General features: G+C 51.5%; 1 pseudogene; it reads right to left on the bottom strand.

Moving 5' to 3' along the window:
• Nucleotides 1–3,588: 3,588 nt before the first annotated feature.
• On the bottom strand, nt 3,589–11,837 carry LOC135999879 (olfactory receptor 14A16-like; annotated as a pseudogene).
• Between the last annotated feature and the right edge of the window lie 210 nt (nt 11,838–12,047).

Raw genomic sequence — 12,047 nt, forward strand, 5'->3', positions numbered from 1 at the left:
TTATTCTTCATTATGTTGTGTTGTGCTTTCTTTCTCATTATCTTTTTTGCTTTTGCCAATTATAAAGCCTCTTTGTGCCTATTTAAATCCAGATCTCTAAGGAAAGCATGAAGTAATTCATGGAGAGAAGCTGTAACAATGAGGTGCAAACTTGAGTGGAGAATCTGATGTAAAGAAAAGTGATGTAACTGCCAGGGGGCCAATGAGCAAAACAGGGAGGTTGGAGAGGTGAGGAGCAAGGGTGTCCATCCCGTGTTTGGCCTCAAGGGACTGCTTTTCCCACCTGTCCAACCTACTCAGGAGACACTCTGCACCAGTATCCATGGGAGAATTGTTCTCTCACTTCTTCCTAGTGCTCATCCTAAATAACCTCTTTACCTGCCCCCCTGAAACTTCTCTAATTACCTCTACGAGTCTTCAATACTTGAAGAAAATGATGGAAGAGACATGGCTTGTCAGAGCTTGAAACATTTTAATGAGCCCATGGAGTATATGAGTCTGAGTCCATGAACATCAGTTACTGAGAAGAGACTCAACAAAGCTCTCAAGGAGCCAAAGGCAAAAGCAAACCCCAAAGTTCCTTGAAGCATTAATGGGCCCCACTGAGGGCTGATCCTGACAAAGCCTCCCCAGGGACTCGTTAGAGCAGAGAATTGGAGGCTGTGATGGCAGGTAGGCCAAGGCCCTGTGCAGGTGGCTCTGATGCTCAGAAACCCCTTGGTTTGCTTTCTGAAGCAGAAAGGAGAAGCCATGACCTCCAGGCAATGGGAAGGGGGATCCTGTCCCTCACACACAGCTCAGGGCTCTTCCTGGGACCGTGGGATGTGAGTGTGCAAGGCCGAGGGAAGGACAACACTGGTACAACAACTTCCAGCTTCCCCATGCGGCTGCAAGGAAGCAACGAGGCCCCAATGCTGTGAGGACAACATGTCTTCTCCTTGGCCTCAGTGGCAGAGACAACTGCCATGGTCAAGGGGAAAGAGACCTGGGTTGTGTTGGTGCCTTCCAGCCTTGCCAGCACCCTTTGCCATCTCCACCAGAAGCTGTTCTACATAGTCCCACACCTGCCCCTCTTTCCCTGAAGGCTGTAGACACGCATCTCCCTTCCCCACCTGCTCTCACCCCAGCATTTCTGTTCCTTCCCTGATGTCTCTGCACCCTCACTGGCTGTTATTTGGAACACAAACCATGGGCTGATCCAGCTCCCTCTGGGTGACCTCTTGCACCACGGCACTGCCCTTCCAGTGACATTTCTTCCTCCTGATAACCAGTCTCCACTTCCCAATCTGTACTTGGTGGCTTTTTTTTTCTCTGCTGCTTTTTCCCACTGCTTGAGAAAGCTTTACCACCTTCAGAAACTGCAATTCAAACAGGGAACCCAACCTGTTAGTCTTCTTGTGGTCTTGCACTTGACCAGAGAGAAGTCACCTCACCATGATCTTCTAAATCCCAGCACTGCTGCTGGCCTTTCAGCTTCTCTGATGGACACGACCATGTTCCTGCTGCTGTCCCATCATGAACTCAGGTGGGATGGACATGACAGCCCGTCTCCAAGGCCTCTTCCTGGGTAGGGCCTGTGGGTACTTAGGCCGAGGTTCTTTCCCAGCCATGTCCCTGCTGCTGGGCTGTCACCTCCAGAGACAGAAATGACCCCACAGTCCCCTTCACAGCCACGCGCTTCTGACTGGATTATGAGTGTCTGAGACCCAACTGACCTTCAAAATACCACACCCATCCATCCCCCTCCTTAGCCTCCAGGACCTGACCGAGACTGAAGCGTGTTCTACACAGTCCTGAACCTGCCCCTCTTTCCCTTCAGGCTGTAGACACCCATCTCGCTTCCTTGCCTTGCTTGAAGAGAGCCCTTGTCTCACTCATCTTGTCTCACTGTCCTGCTCAAGGCTGGGTGAACCAGGGGAGGTTGTTCAAGGTCTCCGCCCACCTTTGCATCACCCTCAAAAGAGCTAAAATCGCATTCTACAGGAGGACGTGTCCAATCCCCTTCCCAGGGACAGAGGCAGCTGACTAACCCGCAATTCTCCCAATGCTTCTTCTTGCCTTTCTTTAACATGGCTTTGATGTCTGCCTTTTCCAAAGACCCCAGAACCTTTCCAATTACCCTGATTCTTATGAGAGCACAATCCAGAATCACGGGCAAGGGTGACGTAGCAGACAGCAGCACTTGCAGTGAGCCTGTCCAAGGCAGCTGAGATCAGTCTCACTGGGCCTGTGTTGTTGGTTCCTGGAGTCACACACAGAAATGTCAGGGTTCTGTCAGGTGTCCACATCTGAGCTGGCCTCATGGACTCCTTATGCACCCAGGGATGCTCACAGACAGAGTCTGTCCCTTTCACACACAGAGGCAGGAGTCACAGTGTCTCTCTGGCCTCCTGTTGCCACTCCCAAGGGACGGGAGACACCTCGGCCCTGTGGTGTGTCCCCCTGCTCTGCACTCATCTGAGATGTCCCACGTCATGAGGAATGGACACGGGGACCTCAGTTAAAGGAAGCACATCCCAGGGCTGCATTCCGGTGATTTCCCATGGGGTGTTCCTCCCAATATGAAGTGACCTCAAGGCCTTCTTTGTGCCACAGGCCTTCATGGAACCCCAAGGAATAGTTGATGGTGTTTGTGCTCACTCGCGTTCATGTCACATCACATACATGATGTGCATGCTCACATCTCATCTGTACAATGCGAACTCGGACTGCTGAACTATTCATTCAGTGTCCAACCATGGAGGGAAAAACAACCTCTGTGGGTGAGAAGCCAGGGCTGGCAATGGTGGCTGTGAGGGGCCAGTGCATGATGATTGACCTGAGGCTCCTTCCTCAGGGTGTCCAGTGCACAGGGGCACAGCCCAGACCCTGCTCTGCTGGTCCTGCAGGTCTCTGGCAGGAGGCCTGGCTGTGAGAGGACACTGCTGTGTGCCCAGCCCTGCACACACACACTGTTTAGCTGTGCCCTGGTGTTTCAACCTGCAGGCTGCTTTCTTCTGCATATTTTTAAGACGAACTTGAAAAAGACCTAAGCCTTCAGGCACTGCCCTGTGAACATCACTTTTCTTTACAGAAGTACTGTTACGGAGGCCAGCTCTGTCACAGCAGTGCCCATTGCCTGTCCCTGCCTGCGCTCACAGGACTCACACACAGAAGGACGGTGACCAGGCTGCCAGAGCACTCAGGCCTTGCACCAACACAAGGGATGAGAAGGAGAGTGTGGGAGTGGAACGAGAACAGCTCTGGAAGGCCAAGCGCTGGTGCTCCCTGGCAGGGCTGCCAGGCTGGACTCTTTTCCCCTCCTCCCACCCACACAGGAATTTTCCCTGAACCTCCAAAAAGGCCTTGGAGGAAGGATATAGTGAAAAACAAGGTACTACAGGAATGTTTATTTTGTTTAAGAGACAAGGAGAGCACGGCTCCTCATTTACATAGCCAGTGGTTATAAAAGAAAAGCAGAGAGAGAATTAGAAAGGGTATGACAAAATTATCGCAATAAAAAACCCAACCAACAAGAGAAAATCCAGATGACAGGCTGGGCCTGCAATTAGCTACATTAAAACTCTTATGTAGAAGCAGATGGGCAGTTTATTGCTTCAGAAAACAGTAAGATATGAGTTTCCACAGGGCACCCTTGAGCTCCTGGTTCCTCATGCTGTAGATGAGGGGGTTCACTGCTGGAGGCACCAAAGAGTACAGAACAGACACCACCAGATCCAGAGATGGGGAAGAGATGGAGGGGGGCTTCAGGTAGGCAAACATGACAGTGCTGACAAACAGGGAGACCACAGCCAGGTGAGGGAGGCACGTAGAAAAGGCTTTGTGCCGTCCCTGCTCAGAGGGGATCCTCAGCACGGCCCTGAAGATCTGCACACAGGACAGCACAATGAAAACAAAACAGCCAAAAGTTAAACAGACAGTGCTTACAAGAAGCCCAACTTCCCTGATGTAGGCATCTGAGCAGGAGAGCTTGAGGATTTGGGGGATTTCACGGAAGAACTGGTCCAGGGCATTGCCCTTGCACAGTGGCAGTGAAAATGTATTGGCCGTGTGCAGCAGAGCAGTGAGAAACCCAGTGGCCCAGGCAGCTGCTGCCATGTGGACACAAGCTCTGCTGCCCAGGAAGGTCCCGTAGTGCAGGGGTTTGCAGATGACAATGTAGCGGTCGTAGGACATGATGGTGAGGAGACAATATTCTGCTGTACCACAGAAAAAGGAAAAAAAGACCTGTGCAGCACATCCTGTGTAGGAAATGGCGTACGTTGGGTACAGTGGTGGAGATGAAGCCAAGGTCAAGGAAGGAGAGGTTGAGCAGGAAGAAGTACATGGGGGTGTGCAGGTGCTGGTCACAGGCTATGGTGGTGATGATGAGGCCGTTGCCCAGGAGGGCAGCCAGGTAGATGCTCAGGAAGAGCCAGAAGTGCAAGAGCTGCAGCTCCCGTGTGTCTGAGAATGGCAGGAGGAGGAACTGGGTGATGGAGCTGCCATTGGACATTTGCTTTTCCTGAGCATGGGGCAGTGTCATGAGAAAAAAAAAAAAAGACGGTGAGAAGCCAGGGGAAAGTCCTCTGACTATAATTAAACCAACTCCCATAGACCCTCCCCTGTTACACACAGACACCCTTTTCTTTTTCTAGGAGAACGTTCTTCAGCACTGTGGCTGGAGCCCTGCTTGGTGCTGGCCAAATGTGCAACCAAAAGCAGGGCCTCTGCCCTTTCACCAAGATCCTTTCACCAAGTTGTGTTTGGAGCTGCAGGGACAGTTCCTGTGCATGGGAGGAGGGGAAAAGAGTCCAGCCTGGCAGCACTGCCAGGGAGCAGCAGCGCTTGGCCTTCCAGAGCTGTTCTCGTTCCACTCCCACACTCTCCTTCTCATCCCTTGTGTTGGTGCAAGGCCTGAGTGCTCTGGCAGCCTGGTCACTGTCCTGCTGTGTGTGAGTCCTGTGAGCGCAGGCAGGGACAGGGAATGGGCACTGCTGTGACAGAGCTGGCCTCAGAACAGCCTTTCCAGAGGGAAAGGTGATCTCCTCAGGGCAGGGCCTGAAGGTTTAGGTCCTCTTATAAAGTTTTTCTCAAGGACATTTCCATTACACTGGCTGACAAATTGAAAAAGCTAAAAACTGTAGGCCTCCAGGCTTGGGGCATTCAACAGTGTCCTCTCACAGCCAGGCCACCTGCCAGAGACTGTTGCTCCTCACCTCTCCAAATTTCTGTTTCGATCATTGGCCCCCTGGCAGTTGCATCACTTTTCTTTACATCAGATTCTCCACTCAAGTTTGCACCTGATTCTTACAGCTTCTCTGCACGAATTACTTCATGCTTTCCTTAGAGATCTGGATGTAAATAGGCACAAAGAGGCTTTTTTAATTGGCAGAAAGCGAAAAAGATAATGAGAAAGAAAACACAACAGAACATAATGAACAATAAAGTATACTCTATCGTTAGTTTAAGCCACTTCCAGTGAGGTCCATCACCACAACTGAAGAGTTGCCTACAGGGAGTATGAGAGCGACGGCTGAAAGACAATTCAGCTTTACCTGCCTGAAGCTCAAAGCAGAGAAAGGTGACAGGCCCTGAATGAGCAAAGAGTGAGAGGAGAAGAACATCTGGAGAACAGTGGAAAGTGCAAATGTCCAGACAGGCTTCTGAAGACATGACTGCAGACATGGTGGGTTGAATAAGAACAGGTAGAAACACCTGGATGTTCAGGGGGATTAAATACACAATCTCATAGGCAGAGTTCTGGAAATACAAGCACAGGGTAACTACAATATTTCTTCTCCTGCAATTCATACATATTGTAAAAATCCATATTTTGGCAGGACAGAAATTCATGGACATTTTATTTAAAACATTGAATCATTTCAGCTGATGAGTGAGTTGTGGTTTTGTATTGTTTGTTTGTTTGTTTTTTGAAGAACTGAGAGCAGTTCTCATGTTTTCAGGCAGAGCTCCATGGTCTGACCATAAGCCCCCAGTGCAAACCTCCAGAGGCCCCGGTGTACCTGAGGTATCTGCCTGGGACTGGCAGTTATCACACAAGACTGATAAAGCCCTATCGCTTCCATCATGTACAAATGGTCTTCAAGACTTTTATGCTTAATCAGATAAGTTTCAAGGGTGTAGTGAAGGAGGAAGGTACAGAAAGAGCTCTTAGAAGAAGTGAGAGGAGAATTCTCCCATTGATATTGATGCAGAGTGTCCCCTGAGGAGGTGTGGACAGGAAGGAGCAGCAGTCTGCCTGAGGTCCATCACTGTATGGAGAACCTGCTCCTCACCTCCCCAACCCCGCCATGTCTCTCTGTACACTTGACTGTGTTAGTGGAAAATATTCATCCATGTGACACATGTAAGGTTTAGATCCCTCCCAGACATCTCCTCATCTCCCCAGGTAGCGCAGAAAGAGACAAACACACACACAAACGGGTCTGGGATGAAATATTCCTGAGCTTGAAGACCACAGAATCATAGAATATCTCGAGTTAGAAGATCACCATATGGATCAATGAGTCCAGCTCCCCGCTGCTCGCACAACAATGTGACACTAAACCACAAGACAAAGAGCATCGTCCAGACACTCCTTGACCTCTGACAGGCTGGGAGCCGTGACCATTTCCCTGGGGAGCCTGTTCCAGTGACCGACCACCCTCCAGTGAAGAACTTCCTCCTAATGTCCAGTCTGAATGTGCCCTGACGCAGCCTCATTCCACTTCCACCTGTCCTGTTCTCACTGGTCACCCGAGACAGGACATCGGCCCCTCACCTCTGCTGCCTCTCTGAGGAAGGTGCAGACTGTGATGAGGGCTGTCCTGCTTTTGGTTAAAACAAGACTAATTGTCTTTTAGTGAATTTTCCTTTCAGCTTAAGCTCTTCTAAGTAACTGCATATTTCTGCAGTTGGCTGCATGTTTTTCAAACACAGTCTGCTCCAGAGCCGACAACGGCCAATATTGACAGTTTTACTGAGCTAACAGTAGGGCTGGTATGCAGAAAAGGCCTAGGACTATATCTTATTGCTATAGCAGCCAACATCGCTGGTGAATCTCTTATGTCGCATAAGTGAGAGGGTTGTACTTGCAGGGAGGGGTGGACAGAACGAGTGACGCCAATTGAAAACCGAGTTGTTCCATGCCATCCACGTCATGCACAGTTTAATGCTGGGAGATCACAAGGGTCTCAGGCTCTTGGTCCATGGCTGGCATCTCAAGAGGAGCCTGCCCGTTGTCCTGCCTGCAACCCTGATCCTGGTTCCAGTCCTTGCATCCCTGAACCCAGTTCCTGTGCACTGCCGAGTCCAGTCCAGGACTTCCTGATGTCTTCCCTGCAGCCTCTGCTGTGACACCAGCCCCTGTGGCAGCATTTTGGCTACTTTGGGCAATACAATATTGGTTTTGTATATTTTGCCTTATTTGTCTCATTATTAGTATTACGAGGAAAGTTTTAATTTTTGTCTTGTTTTGTTTTATAAATCTATCCAAATTGTAAGTCTTTCTCCCTTTTCCTCCTTTTCCCTTTCCTTAGTGGGGAAGGGAGTGTGGTCAAGAGAGAACATCAGCCACACTTTATTGTTGCCACTGTGCTCGGTGCTGGTGAGGCCACAGCTTGAATCCTGTGTTCGGTTTTGGGCCCCTCATCAGAAGAAGGACATCGAGGCACTAGAGAGAGTGCAGAGGAGGCGACAAAGCTGCTGAGGGGCCGGAGCACAAGTGTGATGACGAGCGGCTGAGGGAAGTGGTGGGTTCAGCCTGGAGAACAGCAGGCTGAGGGGAGACCTGATCACTGTCTACAACTGCCTGAAAGGAGGTTGGAGCATGGAGGGTGTTGGTCTCTTCTCCCAAGGAGCAAGTGAGAGGACAAGAGGAAATGGCCTCAAGTTGTGCCAGGGGAGGTTTAGACTGGAGGTCATTAGGGACATGGGTTAGTACTAGAGTTGGGTTATGTTTGGACTCCATGAACCTGATGGTCTCTTCCAACCAAAGCGATCCTATGATTCTATGGAGAGATGATCTGAAGGCAGGTCGGCAGCAGACCCTGAGGCTGTGCCGGGGGTGGGCACATCTGGCTCCTCCCAGCAGGATTTTGGAAAGTCCCTTCCCAGCTGTGAGCGCCAGGCCAAGGGCACGGGGCAGAAACAGCCCCCACCCCTGAGGGCCCTGGCCCCCAACTGGCCTCTGTCCCCAAACTACTCAAACTGCTGAACAGGCTCTGCCTCTACCTGAATGATCTTCAGTTTTAAGAAAATGCCAAACAAACGTGTACTTCTGGATGAGGATGGAGCAGGTTCAGGTCCAGGACCAGGGCTGCTGCAGGAGCAGGTGTCTCCAGCACAGACAGGCTGGGGGGACCTGTCGACCTCAGCACCCCTGGGCCCCACCATGGCCCAGTTCAGCAGCCCTGGGCCCGAGGGCTCAGCCCAGGGACAGCCCCACAACCAGGGTCAGAGCAGTTCCTGCTGCTGCCCCGAGGGTCACCAGCCCCAGTCAGCCCTGGGCCAGAGTGCAGGTGTCTGAGCTGGGCTGAGGTGGAAGAGGCTGGAAAACAGCTCATCGGGAGGAGAAGATGGGAGAAGGTGCCGTGTGTGTGGCAGCGGGGATGAACTGACACCCTCAGTTTGGTATCTGGATCAGTGCTGGGCTTGCACATGGACTAAGCCCCAGCTCAGAGCACAAATTGCTGTTGCCAGCCCTGGGTGCCAAGCGCTGTTCCTGCTCTCTCCTCCCTGGTGCCACCCAAGCGCACGACTGCCCTGCCTGCTCCTGCCTTGGGGCTTGGGGAACTCGGGGTCAAATGGTAAGACAGACTCGTGTGGTTATGGGATCTCTGAAGTGTCCTGAGATTGCTTTGCTGATCACTCTGTAACGGTTCCTGAGCTATTAATTCGATTATAGGCACAGGGAGGCAAATGAGGCATGAACCAACTTTCCAGTTAAGGTTTCCTTCTTAGAAAAAAACACACTTCCATTTTCTCATCGGCAACACACTGAAAGATGGACACTGAAGCAGCATCTGCCTCTTGTGAAAACAGGTAACAACGGATGGTTCCATTGATCCTTAGTTGCTTCCTGCACAGGAAAACTCTCCATTAATTTAATCTTTGGTGTACAGGCAGGGCCTTGCTGATGTTCCTGTGGAGGCAGCAAGCATGTGGATGTCAGGCTTTCTGCAGATTTGTGACTGAGTTTTCCTGTTTTCCCTAATAAGGAAAATCTTGCTGTGGACTCCTGAAGTCTCCCATAAGCTGATGGGTTGAGAGAAGGACGGGGAGCTGCAGTCAGCTCAGGGAGGACCAGTCAGCATCACAGGCAAAGCAGACTGGAACTCGACTTGGTGAACATTAATGGAATTTATTGATAGATGAAACTGGCCCCTCTCCCCCGTCTTTGGGCGGATCACCGTGCACCCTGAACCGATACAGGCAGGTGTGGTCCGCGTGGCCCCAGTTGCTCAGCACTTGCAGCTGGATGTAATTCACGATCCCAGGGAGCTCGTTCTGAAACGACAAGTAGAAAGGAGTTGCCTTTTCCTCTCTGGTACGTGACCACTGACAGAAGTGCCGCAGCGACGGCCTCGTTCAACAGCTTCCTTCCAGGTGCCCTGCGAGGGCTTTGGACCTGTCGTGGGCAAGATGTTCTTGTCCTGCTCTACCTCATTGGGCCATGAGAACTAGTAAAGGAAGAAGCAGCACCCCGATGCCTCAGCAAATATACTGGAAAGTTCTCGCTTGCTTTGGGGCACAGGCTTCCACAGTCAGAAGACCCGGTGGTGGTGTCAGGAAAATAGCTCATTGCCTTCTCTAGAAAGCCAAGGAAACAGAATGGCCTCCCTGTCACTGCTCACTGCCGGCACCAACAGAATCCTCAGGAAGCCCAGTATTTCTGGTCTTTAACTGGCAGAGCAGCAGTCGTGCATCCTATGGGATGTGGCCTCTTGTATGCACTTGGGCTCCAGACAGTCAAGCTGATTCTAGCTTCAACTGTGGCGCTTCTAAGTGCTGAAGTTTAAAGCCAAAATGAAAGAGAAGAAGACTGGCAGTCCAGCCATATGCCACCAGGAAGTTAAATCAGAAGAAAGGCCAGCGTGGCACACGTTCAAGGACAGGGCTGCCTGTAGCCCTTTGGCAGGGAAGCCTCTCCCCATCCAGCCGCATTTCTCCTCCTCTCCTACAGTTCTCCCCCTCTTTGTCCCCATACCTTCAGCTGGAAGGTCTGACAGGGATTCAGTGGTGCCAGGAAGGTGAACTGTCCCAGGAATGTTCCCTGCTCGTCGTGTTCTTCCTTGAAGCCCTACAGAAGGACAGGGGTGGAGAAAACAAGAGCGTCTGGTGCACCATGGCAAGACTGAACTTCAGTCGGTGAAGTACAGTGTTATTTCGGCTACGTAGTCCAAGGACCATGAGCACAAGGAAAAGACGAGAAGCTGCAGGTGGGCAGCACGCCACACTTGCCTACTCAACGAGTCCAAGCTGCTGGTCAGAAAAGGAGCAGACACTCCCAGTGAGAGGGAGGTAACCTGAGGATTACAAATGCCACTGGCATTGGAAGCCAACAAGGTCTAGGACCATGCACTATCCAGCTCCTTTTCCCTATGGCTCCTGGAGTAGCCTCTTGCCCCAGAAGCTTCCTTTCGAGTGGTCCATTGAATAAAAGAGGAATACAATGGGAAGGGAGCGACTCCAACGAGCCTGTTTGTTCTGAGAGCCAGGAGGAACCTTCAGGCCACTCCACTCTTAGACCCATCTTCACCCCCTGCGTAGAAATGCTGTGCAACCCCCTGCCCCCCACTCCAGAGAAATCACTTACGTAGACAGCAAAGTCCTTTGGAGCTCCAGAGACACTTTCTCCATGGAATGCTGTCCCCGACACATGGTCCATGGTGACTGCTCTGGGAATCACTGGCACAGATAGCTTGATGAAGACCTGTCCTTGACTTCCTGGGAAGGGCCAGCAGCTTCCAGGATGATTTTCTGGCTGAACAAAGAAGAAGAAACTACATTGACATGGAGAAGGTTGCCCTGGCCCTCTCCCAGAGCTCTGCAGGCACCTCTGCCCTTCTCCTTCTGTGCCGTGCTGACAGTTTGCACAGCGACTGGGCAGACACAGACTGCAGGAGCAGCCTGGCCTGGTAGAAGCTCCCACCGAGAACCTGGGGCACTCTGGGACAGGAAATACTCAGCAGGGAGACACAGGAGGAGAGCAGGTCCATGCGAGAAGGAGGCAGGAGAAGAAGCTTCGAGGAGCAAAGACAGGGGGGAAGGCAACTCTGAGCAGTGTGTGTGGGTCATTCTCTGACCTCTGTTTTACTGCTTCTTGGTGCTCCTACCTCAAGAACAAGCTCAGGGGACCTCATGTAATCCATCACCGGCATGGAGTACAGGAAGACTTTGGCTTTGTCATTCCGGAGGGATGGAGAAGTCCTTGAATGAATGACAGCAGCCCCTGGAAATTCAAACATGAGCAGAATCATCAGGCAGTGTTGGGAGGAATATTGCACTGTTGACTTGAAAAAGCTTCTCAGTTGTCATCCATGTCCTACAGTGGGTTCCCCTCTTTCTAACTGGAATGACCCCTCTAGAACACACAGCAGGGAGTCATGGGGCCATGGAAAAAGACAAGAACGTGAACCAGGCTTTCTGTGCTTCCCATGGGGTCTGGCCCATTACAGGCTCTGTCAGTGGGGGCACTTGTACTGCACAAGGTGACCCTTGACTTCTCGCCCCTTCTCTCCTACCCCTGGGCACGTTCCAATGCCCATCTTGTCAATCTGGACAGGAAGCGCTTTGGAACTGGTTTGTTTAGACAATGTCACGGCACCTGCTGATTTCAGGGCGTAATCAGGCATCGGGACCTGCATTTCTTCCAGCTTCTCCAGGGCTTCATTGATGATCTCCTGAACCGCCTGGGAAGGAACACAAAGGAGAGCGCCTGTTGGAAGGAAAAGGAAGGGGGCAAGCAGCTCCCCTGCAAGGCCAGCCAAGGTGAACGGGGACAAGGCCCATATCAGATGGAAGGAACAGCCAAATTGCCTGGAAGCCTCCCAGGTTTGCTCTGC

Source organism: Caloenas nicobarica, chromosome 30 (genome assembly GCF_036013445.1).
Source record: "Caloenas nicobarica isolate bCalNic1 chromosome 30, bCalNic1.hap1, whole genome shotgun sequence".
Classification (NCBI taxonomy): domain Eukaryota; kingdom Metazoa; phylum Chordata; class Aves; order Columbiformes; family Columbidae; genus Caloenas; species Caloenas nicobarica.